The sequence below is a fragment of the Achroia grisella genome, unplaced genomic scaffold, assembly GCF_030625045.1.
Source record: "Achroia grisella isolate CSIRO2021 unplaced genomic scaffold, CSIRO_AGI_Agris_v1 utg5129, whole genome shotgun sequence".
Lineage (NCBI taxonomy): Eukaryota > Metazoa > Arthropoda > Insecta > Lepidoptera > Pyralidae > Achroia > Achroia grisella.
In genome coordinates this window covers 109,948-134,065 of record NW_026712907.1, presented here as the reverse complement: position 1 = coordinate 134,065, position 24,118 = coordinate 109,948, and positions in this window count along the sequence as shown.

Below are 24,118 nucleotides of genomic sequence, written 5' to 3'. Positions count from 1 at the left end.
TGAGGGTCGTATTCAGGTACTGGGTCACTCCGACCTACATAACGAATATTAGTATTGAAAGAACTATTATTACAATGTTCATCATACGTAAATCCCTCTTGAGATGACAGCTGTGGTCTGCCTGTGATAGTCGTTGAGTCCTGTGCGACTACAACAGGCAGCGAACCAATTGTGCACGAAGGAGTCTGCACTGTAGACTGTGAGTGCGCGGCCCGCTCACTAACAATCACAGACGGCATGGCCTGTAATGTAATGAGGTCGACTGCAACCCTCCGTCAATTGGAACATGCCGAGCTTTGTAAATTTCATTTTCCAAATTATGTAACCGTTGTGCCAACCGACGGTTTTCTATTTCGGCAAGCAACCGACGACGTAAACGCTTTTCCCGTCTTGCACTTGATTTGTCTTTTTTTGACTTCGACCCCATAGTCACAATATTAGTACTATAAATATCACAGTTACGTCGTAAACAAACACAATAACAAGCGTTCTTCGGCTAACTACGCAGTTAAATTGTCTATCCCGGAAACACAAGAACAAGCGTTCATCGGTTAACTACGCAGTTAAATTGTCCATCGCACTTCTGAACTGTAAGAGTATATAATAAAATTAAACTATAGTTCATTCTATTAATTTATGAACACAGTTTATCACTCGTATATATATTAACAAAAAAACAATAAAACATAATTGTGGACGAGTAGCAAGAACGCAAAAGTAGTAGATTTGGGGTGTCCTTCACACCGGGCGACGGATGTCCAGCTAACTCGGCTCACCAAGGACGTGCGTAGCAAGCGCCGATTCGGATACGCGAGAACAATAGGTGTTAGGCTGGCATCCCCACTATGGTCGCGTCCTCGTTCACTATAAACTCGCATTAAATATGTCATCGTTTGCAAAGTTATTGCATATCATAGTTCATATATACCGCTTTTTAAATAAATTATCAAATAAGAAATGCATGTCATCTGGAGCAAGTTCAGAAATGTTACCTGAAGCTGCTAAATCAATCAATTTTAAGCCTTCGCCTAACTTTAAATACATAAGAAAGTAATTAAAATCTAAGTTTGAGGAAGCAGATAAGATAGCGTCAACGTCTAGTGTACCGTCAGGGTCTGCGCCTTCGTCTGTGTCAAATGAAATAACTGAAAACGACAGTAAGATAAAAATGACGGTACAACCACCTCTACCACCAAATTCTCCACCACCAATCCTTTGAATTTTGAAATTAAGACCGAAGTTGTGGATGATATGTATGAAGTTAACACAGAAGAAAGACCAAATAGGGGACAGACAGTAGAATATTCTATAGAGTTTGAGTCCTAAGCAGAAAACCTAAAAAAACAATGTGCAATGCAAGGATTTCATTCGTGGTACATGCAAGAGAGGAGAAACCTGCAATTATGTGCATGTGCTGGATTTGGACAACTACTTTTGAAAAGGAAAGCTTCTTTAGAACTGGTTATTTGCCACCACATACGTTACGCCATTTGAAATAATGCATCCAGTTTATCCTACCCTACCAACGGAAATGCAAGCTGGATCCTATTCGGGACCACCAGGATCAAGAAACGAAAGACGAGACAGTCCCGTTCAAAACGGGACTTGTGGTCATGTTGCATATACACCATTCCGTGCGGCTGTCTCTCCGCCTACTTATGCTTGGTGTTGAAAATACAGACCAACCGGTATACAAGAAATGTCTGAATTGTGAATTCCATAAGGTCAGATACCAATAAAATCAAGCAAAGATAGACATATCGATAAAATCCACTAAAACATTGGATGAAAATATTGCAAAATTGTTGAATAAGAAGAACTGGCTTACCACTGTGCTCAAAGTTATATTGTCCTGTCCAGACACTTATTACAATAGCGATGTAACTGCCTGAATTTATACTACTAATATACGGTATAATATTTTTTGTAAACATACCATTACGTACATGAAAATATACTGTACTTATTTTAATTTTATGCCTTGCTGTGCGATGGTTCTTTTACGATGATTATGATTTCAGTATTTTATAATTTTAAATATATTAACCCTACAAGAGAACCATAGAAGAACCATATGCGGAACACCGACTTTAATCGTTCCTGTAGCTATAAAAGTATTAGTAGCGACATCTTTTGACTTGACTTGATAGAAGCTACTGATTTTTAGCAATATAGTAATACGATCCATTACCGAAAGATGTTGTTCGTGTTTTTGTTATAGTGAACTCAGGGTGAAATTTGAATGAAAGTGTTGCGTTAGTAAGTTGTTTTTTATATTACAATAGTAAACGTATCAGTAAATCATATTTTTATATATGTTGTTGTTTTATATGTGTTGCTGTCCTTGTGAATACTTTGATTTTATTATAGATAATGTCGCGAAGAAGATTGTGTGATGCAGATATTGAGGGTTTCTTGAATATTCCTCCTGGAAGCGAAGATGAACAAGATTTCTATGACGCTGAAAGTGATGATGACATCGAAAAAGTTCAATCAATCCGAAACATTTTATCCGAGGCGCTTAGCGACGTGGAAACTTCCTCATCTCCGCAGAAACGTCAGTGTTCGTCTCCTGTTAACGAGGTTGTTACGAATATTGAAAATTATCAACCAGAAATATTAGAGCCTCAGTCTAGTACATCAGGAATGACTTCCGGGACAACTACAGGTACCATTACACAATGTCGGGCATCTAGACGATCATGGAGTATGAGTAACACAATCGGTCATAGATCTAGAATCCCTGGCTCTGTCACTCAAAGAAAAAAGAGGAGATTTATTTGGAAGAAAACTTCTTTCCAATCACTTCCTTTATCATGTACTGGAAACACAAATTTACAGTCACCGATTATAGACTTCGAAACTCCCCTGCAATATTTTTCATGGTTTTTTGATAATGAATTATTTCAACATATCGTAGAAGAAATGCACAAATTTAGTATACAAAAAATCCATCAAAGCCGTATATAATAACAACTAATGAATTGGAAAAGTTTACAGGTATCTGTGTGATTATGAGTCTGGCGCCACTGCCAAATATTCGAATGTATTGGGCATCTGAATTAGGTATTCCTTTGATTATAAAGACGATGTCGCTAAATCAATTCAAAAAAATCTGTCAATTCCTACATTTTAACGATAATTCTACGCAACCGCCATCAGATAGTCCAGGGTATGACCGTTTGCATAAAATTAGGCCCATATTGGAAACATTAAAAAAAATGTCAAAGCGTGCCGAAAAGAGAAGCACTATCAGTCGACGAGCAAATGTGCGCGACAAAAGCCTGTAATCTTCTTCGACAATACCTACCTAATAAGCCACACAAACGGGGCTATAAACTGCTTATTCTCTGCGACGATCGTGGCTTTGCTTACGATTTTGAAATTTATTCTGGAATGGAGAACGATCCCGAGCTAAGACATCCAAGTGAGCCAGACTTAGGAGCTAGTTCAAATATCGTAGTACGCTTAGTTAGGTCCATACCAAAGAATAAAAATTACAAATTATTCTTTGATAATTATTATACATCACCAGAATTGATTGCTCATTTGGCCAAACAGGGACCAACTATTACACCTATATCTTGAGATATGTTAGGCACAATGTAAGCCTTTAAATCTTTACACATGGCTTCATCAGCTTTTATAGTAATCAAAACCTCGCCAAGAGGTGTAACAATTGATCCACCGAAACCTTTTATTACATTATTTTCTGCACACGGTTGAATGTCCAGCAATAGTTGATTAGCCACCGACTCCGTTATCGTAATGCATGTACTTCCAAAATCTATAAAAGCATTTACTTTTATGTCATTAATAATTATGGGCATAAAATACTTTGAACCTTCATCACGATCAGTAATCAATTGTACCTTTTGCGGAGGCATAGAGTTTTTTGTATTACGACTTTTAAGTTTGAAGCATTCCTCCTTAATGTGACCCATTTTATTACAATATGAACATTTACGTATTTTTAAAAAACAATTATTTTCATTATGTCCCTTTTTACTACAAAACGAACAATTACTTACTAATTTTTCACGCATTTTATAAGTACAACGATTGGCAGTATGACCGCGCCTTTTGCAAGTGTGACATTTAACATTATTAGAATACCTAACGTCCGTACTCTCATATTGTGAGACACTGGAACGGCTAAAGCTGAGATTCTCAATGATGACAAATAATTTAATAATGAATTTGGTTCACAACTCGCCGATATCGCTTCTATTTCTACCAACTCGTTACCTATCGTACCTATAATTGCCTCTGTTATTAACGATGGTTGTATGTTACATGCATTACCTAGCGCCAGTTTATCATAGTAAAATGGTAAATAATCCATATCGGGACGCCTAATGGTATTTACTAAATCACGTAACATACTTAATTTACTTTTATGGGACGGAAAAGCTGTTAACAATTTATTTTTAAATTCCGCCCAAGGGCGGTTTATATCTTGCAGTTGTAATTGATTATACCAACTACGAGCATAACCTTTTAATTTTGAAGCGCAATTAAATAGTAATGTTTTCTCATCCCAGCCATACATGTTGGAACTGCCGTCTACCTTACGGAGCCACAACTCCATGGTTATTAACGACGTTTGAGGGTCGTATTCAGGTACTGGGTCACTCCGACCTACATAACGAATATTAGTATTGAAAGAACTATTATTACAATGTTCATCATACGTAAATCCCTCTTGAGATGACAGCTGTGGTCTGCCTGTGATAGTCGTTGAGTCCTGTGCGACTACAACAGGCAGCGAACCAATTGTGCACGAAGGAGTCTGCACTGTAGACTGTGAGTGCGCGGCCCGCTCACTAACAATCACAGACGGCATGGCCTGTAATGTAATGAGGTCGACTGCAACCCTCCGTCAATTGGAACATGCCGAGCTTTGTAAATTTCATTTTCCAAATTATGTAACCGTTGTGCCAACCGACGGTTTTCTATTTCGGCAAGCAACCGACGACGTAAACGCTTTTCCCGTCTTGCACTTGATTTGTCTTTTTTTGACTTCGACCCCATAGTCACAATATTAGTACTATAAATATCACAGTTACGTCGTAAACAAACACAATAACAAGCGTTCTTCGGCTAACTACGCAGTTAAATTGTCTATCCCGGAAACACAAGAACAAGCGTTCATCGGTTAACTACGCAGTTAAATTGTCCATCGCACTTCTGAACTGTAAGAGTATATAATAAAATTAAACTATAGTTCATTCTATTAATTTATGAACACAGTTTATCACTCGTATATATATTAACAAAAAAACAATAAAACATAATTGTGGACGAGTAGCAAGAACGCAAAAGTAGTAGATTTGGGGTGTCCTTCACACCGGGCGACGGATGTCCAGCTAACTCGGCTCACCAAGGACGTGCGTAGCAAGCGCCGATTCGGATACGCGAGAACAATAGGTGTTAGGCTGGCATCCCCACTATGGTCGCGTCCTCGTTCACTATAAACTCGCATTAAATATGTCATCGTTTGCAAAGTTATTGCATATCATAGTTCATATATACCGCTTTTTAAATAAATTATCAAATAAGAAATGCATGTCATCTGGAGCAAGTTCAGAAATGTTACCTGAAGCTGCTAAATCAATCAATTTTAAGCCTTCGCCTAACTTTAAATACATAAGAAAGTAATTAAAATCTAAGTTTGAGGAAGCAGATAAGATAGCGTCAACGTCTAGTGTACCGTCAGGGTCTGCGCCTTCGTCTGTGTCAAATGAAATAACTGAAAACGACAGTAAGATAAAAATGACGGTACAACCACCTCTACCACCAAATTCTCCACCACCAATCCTTTGAATTTTGAAATTAAGACCGAAGTTGTGGATGATATGTATGAAGTTAACACAGAAGAAAGACCAAATAGGGGACAGACAGTAGAATATTCTATAGAGTTTGAGTCCTAAGCAGAAAACCTAAAAAAACAATGTGCAATGCAAGGATTTCATTCGTGGTACATGCAAGAGAGGAGAAACCTGCAATTATGTGCATGTGCTGGATTTGGACAACTACTTTTGAAAAGGAAAGCTTCTTTAGAACTGGTTATTTGCCACCACATACGTTACGCCATTTGAAATAATGCATCCAGTTTATCCTACCCTACCAACGGAAATGCAAGCTGGATCCTATTCGGGACCACCAGGATCAAGAAACGAAAGACGAGACAGTCCCGTTCAAAACGGGACTTGTGGTCATGTTGCATATACACCATTCCGTGCGGCTGTCTCTCCGCCTACTTATGCTTGGTGTTGAAAATACAGACCAACCGGTATACAAGAAATGTCTGAATTGTGAATTCCATAAGGTCAGATACCAATAAAATCAAGCAAAGATAGACATATCGATAAAATCCACTAAAACATTGGATGAAAATATTGCAAAATTGTTGAATAAGAAGAACTGGCTTACCACTGTGCTCAAAGTTATATTGTCCTGTCCAGACACTTATTACAATAGCGATGTAACTGCCTGAATTTATACTACTAATATACGGTATAATATTTTTTGTAAACATACCATTACGTACATGAAAATATACTGTACTTATTTTAATTTTATGCCTTGCTGTGCGATGGTTCTTTTACGATGATTATGATTTCAGTATTTTATAATTTTAAATATATTAACCCTACAAGAGAACCATAGAAGAACCATATGCGGAACACCGACTTTAATCGTTCCTGTAGCTATAAAAGTATTAGTAGCGACATCTTTTGACTTGACTTGATAGAAGCTACTGATTTTTAGCAATATAGTAATACGATCCATTACCGAAAGATGTTGTTCGTGTTTTTGTTATAGTGAACTCAGGGTGAAATTTGAATGAAAGTGTTGCGTTAGTAAGTTGTTTTTTATATTACAATAGTAAACGTATCAGTAAATCATATTTTTATATATGTTGTTGTTTTATATGTGTTGCTGTCCTTGTGAATACTTTGATTTTATTATAGATAATGTCGCGAAGAAGATTGTGTGATGCAGATATTGAGGGTTTCTTGAATATTCCTCCTGGAAGCGAAGATGAACAAGATTTCTATGACGCTGAAAGTGATGATGACATCGAAAAAGTTCAATCAATCCGAAACATTTTATCCGAGGCGCTTAGCGACGTGGAAACTTCCTCATCTCCGCAGAAACGTCAGTGTTCGTCTCCTGTTAACGAGGTTGTTACGAATATTGAAAATTATCAACCAGAAATATTAGAGCCTCAGTCTAGTACATCAGGAATGACTTCCGGGACAACTACAGGTACCATTACACAATGTCGGGCATCTAGACGATCATGGAGTATGAGTAACACAATCGGTCATAGATCTAGAATCCCTGGCTCTGTCACTCAAAGAAAAAAGAGGAGATTTATTTGGAAGAAAACTTCTTTCCAATCACTTCCTTTATCATGTACTGGAAACACAAATTTACAGTCACCGATTATAGACTTCGAAACTCCCCTGCAATATTTTTCATGGTTTTTTGATAATGAATTATTTCAACATATCGTAGAAGAAATGCACAAATTTAGTATACAAAAAATCCATCAAAGCCGTATATAATAACAACTAATGAATTGGAAAAGTTTACAGGTATCTGTGTGATTATGAGTCTGGCGCCACTGCCAAATATTCGAATGTATTGGGCATCTGAATTAGGTATTCCTTTGATTATAAAGACGATGTCGCTAAATCAATTCAAAAAAATCTGTCAATTCCTACATTTTAACGATAATTCTACGCAACCGCCATCAGATAGTCCAGGGTATGACCGTTTGCATAAAATTAGGCCCATATTGGAAACATTAAAAAAAATGTCAAAGCGTGCCGAAAAGAGAAGCACTATCAGTCGACGAGCAAATGTGCGCGACAAAAGCCTGTAATCTTCTTCGACAATACCTACCTAATAAGCCACACAAACGGGGCTATAAACTGCTTATTCTCTGCGACGATCGTGGCTTTGCTTACGATTTTGAAATTTATTCTGGAATGGAGAACGATCCCGAGCTAAGACATCCAAGTGAGCCAGACTTAGGAGCTAGTTCAAATATCGTAGTACGCTTAGTTAGGTCCATACCAAAGAATAAAAATTACAAATTATTCTTTGATAATTATTATACATCACCAGAATTGATTGCTCATTTGGCCAAACAGGGACCAACTATTACACCTATATCTTGAGATATGTTAGGCACAATGTAAGCCTTTAAATCTTTACACATGGCTTCATCAGCTTTTATAGTAATCAAAACCTCGCCAAGAGGTGTAACAATTGATCCACCGAAACCTTTTATTACATTATTTTCTGCACACGGTTGAATGTCCAGCAATAGTTGATTAGCCACCGACTCCGTTATCGTAATGCATGTACTTCCAAAATCTATAAAAGCATTTACTTTTATGTCATTAATAATTATGGGCATAAAATACTTTGAACCTTCATCACGATCAGTAATCAATTGTACCTTTTGCGGAGGCATAGAGTTTTTGTATTACGACTTTTAAGTTTGAAGCATTCCTCCTTAATGTGACCCATTTTATTGCAATATGAACATTTACGTATTTTTAAAAAACAATTATTTTCATTATGTCCCTTTTTACTACAAAACGAACAATTACTTACTAATTTTTCACGCATTTTATAAGTACAACGATTGGCAGTATGACCGCGCCTTTTGCAAGTGTGACATTTAACATTATTAGAATACCTAACGTCCGTACTCTCATATTTGTGAGACACTGGAACGGCTAAAGCTGAGGTTCTCAATGATGACAAATAATTTAATAATGAATTTGGTTCACGACAACCCGCCGATATCGCTCCTATTTCTACCAACTCGTTACCTATCGTACCTATAATTGCCTCTGTTATTAACGATGGTTGTATGTTACATGCATTACCTAGCGCCAGTTTATCATAGTAAAATGGTAAATAATCCATATCGGGACGCCTAATGGTATTTACTAAATCACGTAACATACTTAATTTACTTTTATGGGACGGAAAAGCTGTTAACAATTTATTTTTAAATTCCGCCCAAGGGCGGTTTATATCTTGCAGTTGTAATTGATTATACCAACTACGAGCATAACCTTTTAATTTTGAAGCGCAATTAAATAGTAATGTTTTCTCATCCCAGCCATACATGTTGGAAATGCCCTCTACCTTACGGAGCCACAACTCCATGGTTATTAACGACGTTTGAGGGTCGTATTCAGGTACTGGGTCACTCCGACCTACATAACGAATATTAGTATTGAAAGAACTATTATTACAATGTTCATCATACGTAAATCCCTCTTGAGATGACAGCTGTGGTCTGCCTGTGATAGTCGTTGAGTCCTGTGCGACTACAACAGGCAGCGAACCAATTGTGCACGAAGGAGTCTGCACTGTAGACTGTGAGTGCGCGGCCCGCTCACTAACAATCACAGACGGCATGGCCTGTAATGTAATGAGGTCGACTGCAACCCTCCGTCAATTGGAACATGCCGAGCTTTGTAAATTTCATTTTCCAAATTATGTAACCGTTGTGCCAACCGACGGTTTTCTATTTCGGCAAGCAACCGACGACGTAAACGCTTTTCCCGTCTTGCACTTGATTTGTCTTTTTTTGACTTCGACCCCATAGTCACAATATTAGTACTATAAATATCACAGTTACGTCGTAAACAAACACAATAACAAGCGTTCTTCGGCTAACTACGCAGTTAAATTGTCTATCCCGGAAACACAAGAACAAGCGTTCATCGGTTAACTACGCAGTTAAATTGTCCATCGCACTTCTGAACTGTAAGAGTATATAATAAAATTAAACTATAGTTCATTCTATTAATTTATGAACACAGTTTATCACTCGTATATATATTAACAAAAAAACAATAAAACATAATTGTGGACGAGTAGCAAGAACGCAAAAGTAGTAGCCGTGAGGTGTCCTTCACACCGGGCGACGGATGTCGAACTTACTCGGCTCACCAAGGACGTGCGTAGCAAGCGCCGATTCGGATACGCGAGAACAATAGGTGTTAGGCTGGCATCCCCACTATGGTCGCGTCCTCGTTCACTATAAACTCGCATTAAATATGTCATCGTTTGCAAAGTTATTGCATATCATAGTTCATATATACCGCTTTTTAAATAAATTATCAAATAAGAAATGCATGTCATCTGGAGCAAGTTCAGAAATGTTACCTGAAGCTGCTAAATCAATCAATTTTAAGCCTTCGCCTAACTTTAAATACATAAGAAAGTAATTAAAATCTAAGTTTGAGGAAGCAGATAAGATAGCGTCAACGTCTAGTGTACCGTCAGGGTCTGCGCCTTCGTCTGTGTCAAATGAAATAACTGAAAACGACAGTAAGATAAAAATGACGGTACAACCACCTCTACCACCAAATTCTCCACCACCAATCCTTTGAATTTTGAAATTAAGACCGAAGTTGTGGATGATATGTATGAAGTTAACACAGAAGAAAGACCAAATAGGGGACAGACAGTAGAATATTCTATAGAGTTTGAGTCCTAAGCAGAAAACCTAAAAAAACAATGTGCAATGCAAGGATTTCATTCGTGGTACATGCAAGAGAGGAGAAACCTGCAATTATGTGCATGTGCTGGATTTGGACAACTACTTTTGAAAAGGAAAGCTTCTTTAGAACTGGTTATTTGCCACCACATACGTTACGCCATTTGAAATAATGCATCCAGTTTATCCTACCCTACCAACGGAAATGCAAGCTGGATCCTATTCGGGACCACCAGGATCAAGAAACGAAAGACGAGACAGTCCCGTTCAAAACGGGACTTGTGGTCATGTTGCATATACACCATTCCGTGCGGCTGTCTCTCCGCCTACTTATGCTTGGTGTTGAAAATACAGACCAACCGGTATACAAGAAATGTCTGAATTGTGAATTCCATAAGGTCAGATACCAATAAAATCAAGCAAAGATAGACATATCGATAAAATCCACTAAAACATTGGATGAAAATATTGCAAAATTGTTGAATAAGAAGAACTGGCTTACCACTGTGCTCAAAGTTATATTGTCCTGTCCAGACACTTATTACAATAGCGATGTAACTGCCTGAATTTATACTACTAATATACGGTATAATATTTTTGTAAACATACCATTACGTACATGAAAATATACTGTACTTATTTTAATTTTATGCCTTGCTGTGCGATGGTTCTTTTACGATGATTATGATTTCAGTATTTTATAATTTTAAATATATTAACCCTACAAGAGAACCATAGAAGAACCATATGCGGAACACCGACTTTAATCGTTCCTGTAGCTATAAAAGTATTAGTAGCGACATCTTTTGACTTGACTTGATAGAAGCTACTGATTTTTAGCAATATAGTAATACGATCCATTACCGAAAGATGTTGTTCGTGTTTTTGTTATAGTGAACTCAGGGTGAAATTTGAATGAAAGTGTTGCGTTAGTAAGTTGTTTTTTATATTACAATAGTAAACGTATCAGTAAATCATATTTTTATATATGTTGTTGTTTTATATGTGTTGCTGTCCTTGTGAATACTTTGATTTTATTATAGATAATGTCGCGAAGAAGATTGTGTGATGCAGATATTGAGGGTTTCTTGAATATTCCTCCTGGAAGCGAAGATGAACAAGATTTCTATGACGCTGAAAGTGATGATGACATCGAAAAAGTTCAATCAATCCGAAACATTTTATCCGAGGCGCTTAGCGACGTGGAAACTTCCTCATCTCCGCAGAAACGTCAGTGTTCGTCTCCTGTTAACGAGGTTGTTACGAATATTGAAAATTATCAACCAGAAATATTAGAGCCTCAGTCTAGTACATCAGGAATGACTTCCGGGACAACTACAGGTACCATTACACAATGTCGGGCATCTAGACGATCATGGAGTATGAGTAACACAATCGGTCATAGATCTAGAATCCCTGGCTCTGTCACTCAAAGAAAAAAGAGGAGATTTATTTGGAAGAAAACTTCTTTCCAATCACTTCCTTTATCATGTACTGGAAACACAAATTTACAGTCACCGATTATAGACTTCGAAACTCCCCTGCAATATTTTTCATGGTTTTTTGATAATGAATTATTTCAACATATCGTAGAAGAAATGCACAAATTTAGTATACAAAAAATCCATCAAAGCCGTATATAATAACAACTAATGAATTGGAAAAGTTTACAGGTATCTGTGTGATTATGAGTCTGGCGCCACTGCCAAATATTCGAATGTATTGGGCATCTGAATTAGGTATTCCTTTGATTATAAAGACGATGTCGCTAAATCAATTCAAAAAAATCTGTCAATTCCTACATTTTAACGATAATTCTACGCAACCGCCATCAGATAGTCCAGGGTATGACCGTTTGCATAAAATTAGGCCCATATTGGAAACATTAAAAAAAATGTCAAAGCGTGCCGAAAAGAGAAGCACTATCAGTCGACGAGCAAATGTGCGCGACAAAAGCCTGTAATCTTCTTCGACAATACCTACCTAATAAGCCACACAAACGGGGCTATAAACTGCTTATTCTCTGCGACGATCGTGGCTTTGCTTACGATTTTGAAATTTATTCTGGAATGGAGAACGATCCCGAGCTAAGACATCCAAGTGAGCCAGACTTAGGAGCTAGTTCAAATATCGTAGTACGCTTAGTTAGGTCCATACCAAAGAATAAAAATTACAAATTATTCTTTGATAATTATTATACATCACCAGAATTGATTGCTCATTTGGCCAAACAGGGACCAACTATTACACCTATATCTTGAGATATGTTAGGCACAATGTAAGCCTTTAAATCTTTACACATGGCTTCATCAGCTTTTATAGTAATCAAAACCTCGCCAAGAGGTGTAACAATTGATCCACCGAAACCTTTTATTACATTATTTTCTGCACACGGTTGAATGTCCAGCAATAGTTGATTAGCCACCGACTCCGTTATCGTAATGCATGTACTTCCAAAATCTATAAAAGCATTTACTTTTATGTCATTAATAATTATGGGCATAAAATACTTTGAACCTTCATCACGATCAGTAATCAATTGTACCTTTTGCGGAGGCATAGAGTTTTTTGTATTACGACTTTTAAGTTTGAAGCATTCCTCCTTAATGTGACCCATTTTATTACAATATGAACATTTACGTATTTTTAAAAAACAATTATTTTCATTATGTCCCTTTTTACTACAAAACGAACAATTACTTACTAATTTTTCACGCATTTTATAAGTACAACGATTGGCAGTATGACCGCGCCTTTTGCAAGTGTGACATTTAACATTATTAGAATACCTAACGTCCGTACTCTCATATTTGTGAGACACTGGAACGGCTAAAGCTGAGGTTCTCAATGATGACAAATAATTTAATAATGAATTTGGTTCACGACAACCCGCCGATATCGCTCCTATTTCTACCAACTCGTTACCTATCGTACCTATAATTGCCTCTGTTATTAACGATGGTTGTATGTTACATGCATTACCTAGCGCCAGTTTATCATAGTAAAATGGTAAATAATCCATATCGGGACGCCTAATGGTATTTACTAAATCACGTAACATACTTAATTTACTTTTATGGGACGGAAAAGCTGTTAACAATTTATTTTTAAATTCCGCCCAAGGGCGGTTTATATCTTGCAGTTGTAATTGATTATACCAACTACGAGCATAACCTTTTAATTTTGAAGCGCAATTAAATAGTAATGTTTTCTCATCCCAGCCATACATGTTGGAAATGCCCTCTACCTTACGGAGCCACAACTCCATGGTTATTAACGACGTTTGAGGGTCGTATTCAGGTACTGGGTCACTCCGACCTACATAACGAATATTAGTATTGAAAGAACTATTATTACAATGTTCATCATACGTAAATCCCTCTTGAGATGACAGCTGTGGTCTGCCTGTGATAGTCGTTGAGTCCTGTGCGACTACAACAGGCAGCGAACCAATTGTGCACGAAGGAGTCTGCACTGTAGACTGTGAGTGCGCGGCCCGCTCACTAACAATCACAGACGGCATGGCCTGTAATGTAATGAGGTCGACTGCAACCCTCCGTCAATTGGAACATGCCGAGCTTTGTAAATTTCATTTTCCAAATTATGTAACCGTTGTGCCAACCGACGGTTTTCTATTTCGGCAAGCAACCGACGACGTAAACGCTTTTCCCGTCTTGCACTTGATTTGTCTTTTTTTGACTTCGACCCCATAGTCACAATATTAGTACTACAAATATCACAGTTACGTCGTAAACAAACACAATAACAAGCGTTCTTCGGCTAACTACGCAGTTAAATTGTCTATCCCGGAAACACAAGAACAAGCGTTCATCGGTTAACTACGCAGTTAAATTGTCCATCGCACTTCTGAACTGTAAGAGTATATAATAAAATTAAACTATAGTTCATTCTATTAATTTATGAACACAGTTTATCACTCGTATATATATTAACAAAAAAACAATAAAACATAATTGTGGACGAGTAGCAAGAACGCAAAAGTAGTAGCCGTGAGGTGTCCTTCACACCGGGCGACGGATGTCGAACTAACTCGGCTCACCAAGGACGTGCGTAGCAAGCGCCGATTCGGATACTCGAGAACAATAGGTGTTAGGCTGGCATCCCCACTATGGTCGCGTCCTCGTTCACTATAAACTCGCATTAAATATGTCATCGTTTGCAAAGTTATTGCATATCATAGTTCATATATACCGCTTTTTAAATAAATTATCAAATAAGAAATGCATGTCATCTGGAGCAAGTTCAGAAATGTTACCTGAAGCTGCTAAATCAATCAATTTTAAGCCTTCGCCTAACTTTAAATACATAAGAAAGTAATTAAAATCTAAGTTTGAGGAAGCAGATAAGATAGCGTCAACGTCTAGTGTACCGTCAGGGTCTGCGCCTTCGTCTGTGTCAAATGAAATAACTGAAAACGACAGTAAGATAAAAATGACGGTACAACCACCTCTACCACCAAATTCTCCACCACCAATCCTTTGAATTTTGAAATTAAGACCGAAGTTGTGGATGATATGTATGAAGTTAACACAGAAGAAAGACCAAATAGGGGACAGACAGTAGAATATTCTATAGAGTTTGAGTCCTAAGCAGAAAACCTAAAAAAACAATGTGCAATGCAAGGATTTCATTCGTGGTACATGCAAGAGAGGAGAAACCTGCAATTATGTGCATGTGCTGGATTTGGACAACTACTTTTGAAAAGGAAAGCTTCTTTAGAACTGGTTATTTGCCACCACATACGTTACGCCATTTGAAATAATGCATCCAGTTTATCCTACCCTACCAACGGAAATGCAAGCTGGATCCTATTCGGGACCACCAGGATCAAGAAACGAAAGACGAGACAGTCCCGTTCAAAACGGGACTTGTGGTCATGTTGCATATACACCATTCCGTGCGGCTGTCTCTCCGCCTACTTATGCTTGGTGTTGAAAATACAGACCAACCGGTATACAAGAAATGTCTGAATTGTGAATTCCATAAGGTCAGATACCAATAAAATCAAGCAAAGATAGACATATCGATAAAATCCACTAAAACATTGGATGAAAATATTGCAAAATTGTTGAATAAGAAGAACTGGCTTACCACTGTGCTCAAAGTTATATTGTCCTGTCCAGACACTTATTACAATAGCGATGTAACTGCCTGAATTTATACTACTAATATACGGTATAATATTTTTTGTAAACATACCATTACGTACATGAAAATATACTGTACTTATTTTAATTTTATGCCTTGCTGTGCGATGGTTCTTTTACGATGATTATGATTTCAGTATTTTATAATTTTAAATATATTAACCCTACAAGAGAACCATAGAAGAACCATATGCGGAACACCGACTTTAATCGTTCCTGTAGCTATAAAAGTATTAGTAGCGACATCTTTTGACTTGACTTGATAGAAGCTACTGATTTTTAGCAATATAGTAATACGATCCATTACCGAAAGATGTTGTTCGTGTTTTTGTTATAGTGAACTCAGGGTGAAATTTGAATGAAAGTGTTGCGTTAGTAAGTTGTTTTTTATATTACAATAGTAAACGTATCAGTAAATCATATTTTTATATATGTTGTTGTTTTATATGTGTTGCTGTCCTTGTGAATACTTTGATTTTATTATAGATAATGTCGCGAAGAAGATTGTGTGATGCAGATATTGAGGGTTTCTTGAATATTCCTCCTGGAAGCGAAGATGAACAAGATTTCTATGACGCTGAAAGTGATGATGACATCGAAAAAGTTCAATCAATCCGAAACATTTTATCCGAGGCGCTTAGCGACGTGGAAACTTCCTCATCTCCGCAGAAACGTCAGTGTTCGTCTCCTGTTAACGAGGTTGTTACGAATATTGAAAATTATCAACCAGAAATATTAGAGCCTCAGTCTAGTACATCAGGAATGACTTCCGGGACAACTACAGGTACCATTACACAATGTCGGGCATCTAGACGATCATGGAGTATGAGTAACACAATCGGTCATAGATCTAGAATCCCTGGCTCTGTCACTCAAAGAAAAAAGAGGAGATTTATTTGGAAGAAAACTTCTTTCCAATCACTTCCTTTATCATGTACTGGAAACACAAATTTACAGTCACCGATTATAGACTTCGAAACTCCCCTGCAATATTTTTCATGGTTTTTTGATAATGAATTATTTCAACATATCGTAGAAGAAATGCACAAATTTAGTATACAAAAAATCCATCAAAGCCGTATATAATAACAACTAATGAATTGGAAAAGTTTACAGGTATCTGTGTGATTATGAGTCTGGCGCCACTGCCAAATATTCGAATGTATTGGGCATCTGAATTAGGTATTCCTTTGATTATAAAGACGATGTCGCTAAATCAATTCAAAAAAATCTGTCAATTCCTACATTTTAACGATAATTCTACGCAACCGCCATCAGATAGTCCAGGGTATGACCGTTTGCATAAAATTAGGCCCATATTGGAAACATTAAAAAAAATGTCAAAGCGTGCCGAAAAGAGAAGCACTATCAGTCGACGAGCAAATGTGCGCGACAAAAGCCTGTAATCTTCTTCGACAATACCTACCTAATAAGCCACACAAACGGGGCTATAAACTGCTTATTCTCTGCGACGATCGTGGCTTTGCTTACGATTTTGAAATTTATTCTGGAATGGAGAACGATCCCGAGCTAAGACATCCAAGTGAGCCAGACTTAGGAGCTAGTTCAAATATCGTAGTACGCTTAGTTAGGTCCATACCAAAGAATAAAAATTACAAATTATTCTTTGATAATTATTATACATCACCAGAATTGATTGCTCATTTGGCCAAACAGGGACCAACTATTACACCTATATCTTGAGATATGTTAGGCACAATGTAAGCCTTTAAATCTTTACACATGGCTTCATCAGCTTTTATAGTAATCAAAACCTCGCCAAGAGGTGTAACAATTGATCCACCGAAACCTTTTATTACATTATTTTCTGCACACGGTTGAATGTCCAGCAATAGTTGATTAGCCACCGACTCCGTTATCGTAATGCATGTACTTCCAAAATCTATAAAAGCATTACTTTTATGTCATTAATAATTATGGGCATAAAATACTTTGAACCTTCATCACGATCAGTAATCAATTGTACCTTTTGCGGAGGCATAGAGTTTTTGTATTACGACTTTTAAGTTTGAAGCATTCCTCCTTAATGTGACCCATTTTATTACAATATGAACATTTACGTATTTTTAAAAAACAATTATTTTCATTATGTCCCTTTTTACTACAAAACGAACAATTACTTACTAATTTTTCACGCATTTTATAAGTACAACGATTGGCAGTATGACCGCGCCTTTTGCAAGTGTGACATTTAACATTATTAGAATACCTAACGTCCGTACTCTCATATTTGTGAGACACTGGAACGGCTAAAGCTGAGGTTCTCAATGATGACAAATAATTTAATAATGAATTTGGTTCACGACAACCCGCCGATATCGCTCCTATTTCTACCAACTCGTTACCTATCGTACCTATAATTGCCTCTGTTATTAACGATGGTTGTATGTTAATGCATTACCTAGCGCCAGTTTATCATAGTAAAATGGTAAATAATCCATATCGGGACGCCTAATGGTATTTACTAAATCACGTAACATACTTAATTTACTTTTATGGGACGGAAAAGCTGTTAACAATTTATTTTTAAATTCCGCCCAAGGGCGGTTTATATCTTGCAGTTGTAATTGATTATACCAACTACGAGCATAACCTTTTAATTTTGAAGCGCAATTAAATAGTAATGTTTTCTCATCCCAGCCATACATGTTGGAAATGCCCTCTACCTTACGGAGCCACAACTCCATGGTTATTAACGACGTTTGAGGGTCGTATTCAGGTACTGGGTCACTCCGACCTACATAACGAATATTAGTATTGAAAGAACTATTATTACAATGTTCATCATACGTAAATCCCTCTTGAGATGACAGCTGTGGTCTGCCTGTGATAGTCGTTGAGTCCTGTGCGACTACAACAGGCAGCGAACCAATTGTGCACGAAGGAGTCTGCACTGTAGACTGTGAGTGCGCGGCCCGCTCACTAACAATCACAGACGGCATGGCCTGTAATGTAATGAGGTCGACTGCAACCCTCCGTCAATTGGAACATGCCGAGCTTTGTAAATTTCATTTTCCAAATTATGTAACCGTTGTGCCAACCGACGGTTTTCTATTTCGGCAAGCAACCGACGACGTAAACGCTTTTCCCGTCTTGCACTTGATTTGTCTTTTTTTGACTTCGACCCCATAGTCACAATATTAGTACTATAAATATCACAGTTACGTCGTAAACAAACACAATAACAAGCGTTCTTCGGCTAACTACGCAGTTAAATTGTCTATCCCGGAAACACAAGAACAAGCGTTCATCGGTTAACTACGCAGTTAAATTGTCCATCGCACTTCTGAACTGTAAGAGTATATAATAAAATTAAACTATAGTTCATTCTATTAATTTATGAACACAGTTTATCACTCGTATATATATTAACAAAAAAACAATAAAACATAATTGTGGACGAGTAGCAAGAACGCAAAAGTAGTAGCCGTGAGGTGTCCTTCACACCGGGCGACGGATGTCCAGCTAACTCGGCTCACCAAGGACGTGCGTAGCAAGCGCCGATTCGGATACGCGAGAACAATAGGTGTTAGGCTGGCATCCCCACTATGGTCGCGTCCTCGTTCACTATAAACTCGCATTAAATATGTCATCGTTTGCAAAGTTATTGCATATCATAGTTCATATATACCGCTTTTTAAATAAATTATCAAATAAGAAATGCATGTCATCTGGAGCAAGTTCAGAAATGTTACCTGAAGCTGCTAAATCAATCAATTTTAAGCCTTCGCCTAACTTTAAATACATAAGAAAGTAATTAAAATCTAAGTTTGAGGAAGCAGATAAGATAGCGTCAACGTCTAGTGTACCGTCAGGGTCTGCGCCTTCGTCTGTGTCAAATGAAATAACTGAAAACGACAGTAAGATAAAAATGACGGTACAACCACCTCTACCACCAAATTCTCCACCACCAATCCTTTGAATTTTGAAATTAAGACCGAAGTTGTGGATGATATGTATGAAGTTAACACAGAAGAAAGACCAAATAGGGGACAGACAGTAGAATATTCTATAGAGTTTGAGTCCTAAGCAGAAAACCTAAAAAAACAATGTGCAATGCAAGGATTTCATTCGTGGTACATGCAAGAGAGGAGAAACCTGCAATTATGTGCATGTGCTGGATTTGGACAACTACTTTTGAAAAGGAAAGCTTCTTTAGAACTGGTTATTTGCCACCACATACGTTACGCCATTTGAAATAATGCATCCAGTTTATCCTACCCTACCAACGGAAATGCAAGCTGGATCCTATTCGGGACCACCAGGATCAAGAAACGAAAGACGAGACAGTCCCGTTCAAAACGGGACTTGTGGTCATGTTGCATATACACCATTCCGTGCGGCTGTCTCTCCGCCTACTTATGCTTGGTGTTGAAAATACAGACCAACCGGTATACAAGAAATGTCTGAATTGTGAATTCCATAAGGTCAGATACCAATAAAATCAAGCAAAGATAGACATATCGATAAAATCCACTAAAACATTGGATGAAAATATTGCAAAATTGTTGAATAAGAAGAACTGGCTTACCACTGTGCTCAAAGTTATATTGTCCTGTCCAGACACTTATTACAATAGCGATGTAACTGCCTGAATTTATACTACTAATATACGGTATAATATTTTTTGTAAACATACCATTACGTACATGAAAATATACTGTACTTATTTTAATTTTATGCCTTGCTGTGCGATGGTTCTTTTACGATGATTATGATTTCAGTATTTTATAATTTTAAATATATTAACCCTACAAGAGAACCATAGAAGAACCATATGCGGAACACCGACTTTAATCGTTCCTGTAGCTATAAAAGTATTAGTAGCGACATCTTTTGACTTGACTTGATAGAAGCTACTGATTTTTAGCAATATAGTAATACGATCCATTACCGAAAGATGTTGTTCGTGTTTTTGTTATAGTGAACTCAGGGTGAAATTTGAATGAAAGTGTTGCGTTAGTAAGTTGTTTTTTATATTACAATAGTAAACGTATCAGTAAATCATATTTTTATATATGTTGTTGTTTTATATGTGTTGCTGTCCTTGTGAATACTTTGATTTTATTATAGATAATGTCGCGAAGAAGATTGTGTGATGCAGATATTGAGGGTTTCTTGAATATTCCTCCTGGAAGCGAAGATGAACAAGATTTCTATGACGCTGAAAGTGATGATGACATCGAAAAAGTTCAATCAATCCGAAACATTTTATCCGAGGCGCTTAGCGACGTGGAAACTTCCTCATCTCCGCAGAAACGTCAGTGTTCGTCTCCTGTTAACGAGGTTGTTACGAATATTGAAAATTATCAACCAGAAATATTAGAGCCTCAGTCTAGTACATCAGGAATGACTTCCGGGACAACTACAGGTACCATTACACAATGTCGGGCATCTAGACGATCATGGAGTATGAGTAACACAATCGGTCATAGATCTAGAATCCCTGGCTCTGTCACTCAAAGAAAAAAGAGGAGATTTATTTGGAAGAAAACTTCTTTCCAATCACTTCCTTTATCATGTACTGGAAACACAAATTTACAGTCACCGATTATAGACTTCGAAACTCCCCTGCAATATTTTTCATGGTTTTTTGATAATGAATTATTTCAACATATCGTAGAAGAAATGCACAAATTTAGTATACAAAAAATCCATCAAAGCCGTATATAATAACAACTAATGAATTGGAAAAGTTTACAGGTATCTGTGTGATTATGAGTCTGGCGCCACTGCCAAATATTCGAATGTATTGGGCATCTGAATTAGGTATTCCTTTGATTATAAAGACGATGTCGCTAAATCAATTCAAAAAAATCTGTCAATTCCTACATTTTAACGATAATTCTACGCAACCGCCATCAGATAGTCCAGGGTATGACCGTTTGCATAAAATTAGGCCCATATTGGAAACATTAAAAAAAATGTCAAAGCGTGCCGAAAAGAGAAGCACTATCAGTCGACGAGCAAATGTGCGCGACAAAAGCCTGTAATCTTCTTCGACAATACCTACCTAATAAGCCACACAAACGGGGCTATAAACTGCTTATTCTCTGCGACGATCGTGGCTTTGCTTACGATTTTGAAATTTATTCTGGAATGGAGAACGATCCCGAGCTAAGACATCCAAGTGAGCCAGACTTAGGAGCTAGTTCAAATATCGTAGTACGCTTAGTTAGGTCCATACCAAAGAATAAAAATTACAAATTATTCTTTGATAATTATTATACATCACCAGAATTGATTGCTCATTTGGCCAAACAGGGACCAACTATTACACCTATATCTTGAGATATGTTAGGCACAATGTAAGCCTTTAAATCTTTACACATGGCTTCATCAGCTTTTATAGTAATCAAAACCTCGCCAAGAGGTGTAACAATTGATCCACCGAAACCTTTTATTACATTATTTTCTGCACACGGTTGAATGTCCAGCAATAGTTGATTAGCCACCGACTCCGTTATCGTAATGCATGTACTTCCAAAATCTATAAAAGCATTTACTTTTATGTCATTAATAATTATGGGCATAAAATACTTTGAACCTTCATCACGATCAGTAATCAATTGTACCTTTTGCGGAGGCATAGAGTTTTTGTATTACGACTTTTAAGTTTGAAGCATTCCTCCTTAATGTTACCCATTTTATTACAATATGAACATTTACGTATTTTTAAAAAACAATTATTTTCATTATGTCCCTTTTTACTACAAAACGAACAATTACTTACTAATTTTTCACGCATTTTATAAGTACAACGATTGGCAGTATGACCGCGCCTTTTGCAAGTGTGACATTTAACATTATTAGAATACCTAACGTCCGTACTCTCATATTTGTGAGACACTGGAACGGCTAAAGCTGAGGTTCTCAATGATGACAAATAATTTAATAATGAATTTGGTTCACGACAACCCGCCGATATCGCTCCTATTTCTACCAACTCGTTACCTATCGTACCTATAATTGCCTCTGTTATTAACGATGGTTGTATGTTACATGCATTACCTAGCGCCAGTTTATCATAGTAAAATGGTAAATAATCCATATCGGGACGCCTAATGGTATTTACTAAATCACGTAACATACTTAATTTACTTTTATGGGACGGAAAAGCTGTTAACAATTTATTTTTAAATTCCGCCCAAGGGCGGTTTATATCTTGCAGTTGTAATTGATTATACCAACTACGAGCATAACCTTTTAATTTTGAAGCGCAATTAAATAGTAATGTTTTCTCATCCCAGCCATACATGTTGGAAATGCCCTCTACCTTACGGAGCCACAACTCCATGGTTATTAACGACGTTTGAGGGTCGTATTCAGGTACTGGGTCACTCCGACCTACATAACGAATATTAGTATTGAAAGAACTATTATTACAATGTTCATCATACGTAAATCCCTCTTGAGATGACAGCTGTGGTCTGCCTGTGATAGTCGTTGAGTCCTGTGCGACTACAACAGGCAGCGAACCAATTGTGCACGAAGGAGTCTGCACTGTAGACTGTGAGTGCGCGGCCCGCTCACTAACAATCACAGACGGCATGGCCTGTAATGTAATGAGGTCGACTGCAACCCTCCGTCAATTGGAACATGCCGAGCTTTGTAAATTTCATTTTCCAAATTATGTAACCGTTGTGCCAACCGACGGTTTTCTATTTCGGCAAGCAACCGACGACGTAAACGCTTTTCCCGTCTTGCACTTGATTTGTCTTTTTTTGACTTCGACCCCATAGTCACAATATTAGTACTATAAATATCACAGTTACGTCGTAAACAAACACAATAACAAGCGTTCTTCGGCTAACTACGCAGTTAAATTGTCTATCCCGGAAACACAAGAACAAGCGTTCATCGGTTAACTACGCAGTTAAATTGTCCATCGCACTTCTGAACTGTAAGAGTATATAATAAAATTAAACTATAGTTCATTCTATTAATTTATGAACACAGTTTATCACTCGTATATATATTAACAAAAAAACAATAAAACATAATTGTGGACGAGTAGCAAGAACGCAAAAGTAGTAGCCGTGAGGTGTCCTTCACACCGGGCGACGGATGTCGAACTAACTCGGCTCACCAAGGACGTGCGTAGCAAGCGCCGATTCGGATACGCGAGAACAATAGGTGTTAGGCTGGCATCCCCACTATGGTCGCGTCCTCGTTCACTATAAACTCGCATTAAATATGTCATCGTTTGCAAAGTTATTGCATATCATAGTTCATATATACCGCTTTTTAAATAAATTATCAAATAAGAAATGCATGTCATCTGGAGCAAGTTCAGAAATGTTACCTGAAGCTGCTAAATCAATCAATTTTAAGCCTTCGCCTAACTTTAAATACATAAGAAAGTAATTAAAATCTAAGTTTGAGG